Genomic DNA, 2208 nt, shown 5'->3' on the forward strand with positions numbered 1-2208 from the left:
TATTTTGCACCGGTTGGAGTTCTTTTCTCAAACTTAACACGATTCGCGTTAAGTTTTTGAAGCCAAGCTTCGCGTCCAATGTCTTTAACATTGCGAATGAACGCACTCCAAGCTTGCATAAGCGAGACTTTATCTCGCTTATTATTGCCACTAAACCATCGATGCTTTAGAAAAGCATCGAGATAGAAATCTTCCTCAGCGCGAAAGTTCTTCGCGCTGGGATCAAGGCCATGTAGCTTTGTCGCAATAAATAAAGGATATTTATTGTGTGGAGTAGTTTCTCCAGACAAGCTATTAATGAGCCTTTCTGGCAAAAGCCACGGCTTCTTTTCAGGGGCGAGATTAGACATTTTACTGTCATCACTCCCCTGAGTGGTACCCGCTGAGGTAGGGGTACCACGAGGACTTTTCTTACGATGGCTTACGCCACCGTCGTCACCTTGCACAGAAACACGTGCAGGTGATCGTATGGGAGACCGTACGAAAGATCGTACGGGCGATGAGGGATCATCCTCATCGTCGGAACCAAATAGACTGTTCACACGTCTATCGGAATGAGCCGTCTCATTCGAAGGCTCATAATCAGCCGCCTGACGGGTATCAGGCGACTGTTCCATCCTCCCCGAGTCGGCCATTTCGTCCGACTCGCACTCATAATCGACCTCTAAAGAGGGGTCGTACTCACGTGGTGAATCACCACGTGCACTCGCAACACCAAGTGTTGTGCGAGTGGAAGACACTACGGTAGACGGAACGTCTACCGCAAGAGATAACAATGCGTCACCCGCGGCTGCACGAACCGCAGCCGAAGGTTCAACACTATCCTCACCCCGCATGAATTGTTCCTTCATGCGATGGAATTTAAAATGATGGATCTGACCAATCAAAATCATTTTAAAAATTAAGTGGTCATTTAGCGACCACTCCACCTAATGACATTCAGAGTGATTGTCGTTTAAGGGAGGGGTGATGTAACGGGGTGTATCGTTACATGAAATTAACAATAAAAGATTGTTAATTAATATTATCCAAAAGGTAGATAATATTTGGAGGAAATTACTTTAAATAGTAATTTCCTGAATTCTTATCCATAAATAGGTATAGACCATTATGTCTATTTATTCCGCAGACTAATCAGCTGTAGAAGTAATCAAAGAGAGTTACGAGATAAGATAGATAAGAATTCATTTACATGTTTAGTATTAGTTTATAGTTAAGACAACATTTACAAAGATAGATTAACAAGACACTTAACTATATTAATACAGTTTTCATTTTACCCTTAAGTTAACTTGTCTTAAGGGAAGTCTTCCTCTGCACGTACAGTGTACGTTATTTAACGAGAGGCACCACTCACATCTGAAGCAGTGTGAAGTGGACTTGTACTGAAACAGTACAAGTCGCAGTGCCCCGTTACACCGTTCGTTCTCTGCATAAATTACCGCTTACCGAATATCGGTTACGTAATCTTCCACTGTGACGAGTACGCAGATCTACTTGATTTTACCACCATGCAGATCTCTCAAGAACCGCTTAGGTTCTAGGGTTGGTAATTGAGGTATCTCCGAAGTTAACTTCGGAGGCGCATACAGATCAAGAGTATAAGCGCCTACTCTTGAACCGTTATTATCAAAGTTTTTTTATGTCTCGGTTTCTTCCTGGGATATATCCACAGGCTGCCGAGGGATTAATTTCTCGGAATTCTGAATTCTAGTCACTTCAACATTAACTATTTGAGGAGATTTCTCCTCAAGTACGTGGGGCCTTATTCCCTCAACGTCTTCCGAGTGTGATTGCGCTATCACAGTCGGGTCCTCTACGGTCGACTCTCTACTCGACCTAGGATCATCGTGTTGTCCCTTTGAAGCAACCGGTATTTTCTTTGAATGTCGCCCGCTAGGCGTACATTTGTGTCTCAATCCGCTCGACTAATTCGAGTGGTGGACCTTCGGCGCTGCCTGTACATTAGCACTGCCGACGGCAGCTGACTCCACAGGGCGATTCGTAATCACACTGTGATCTTGTGCAGTTGTACTAACGACTGTTCCACAAGTGAGGCCATCGCACTCACTCGTAGTACATCCACACGCTTGTAGACGCTCCAATACGTTCATCCGATGGCCATCCGATGAACAAGTGGCAGGTATCTGTACGGATCGATGCTGCCAGCTGATTCTTGGCTCATATTTTCTGAGCCAAGGTAAACCT

The sequence above is a fragment of the Bremia lactucae genome, linkage group LG10 (genome assembly GCF_004359215.1).
Source record: "Bremia lactucae strain SF5 linkage group LG10, whole genome shotgun sequence".
NCBI classification, from domain to species: domain Eukaryota; phylum Oomycota; class Peronosporomycetes; order Peronosporales; family Peronosporaceae; genus Bremia; species Bremia lactucae.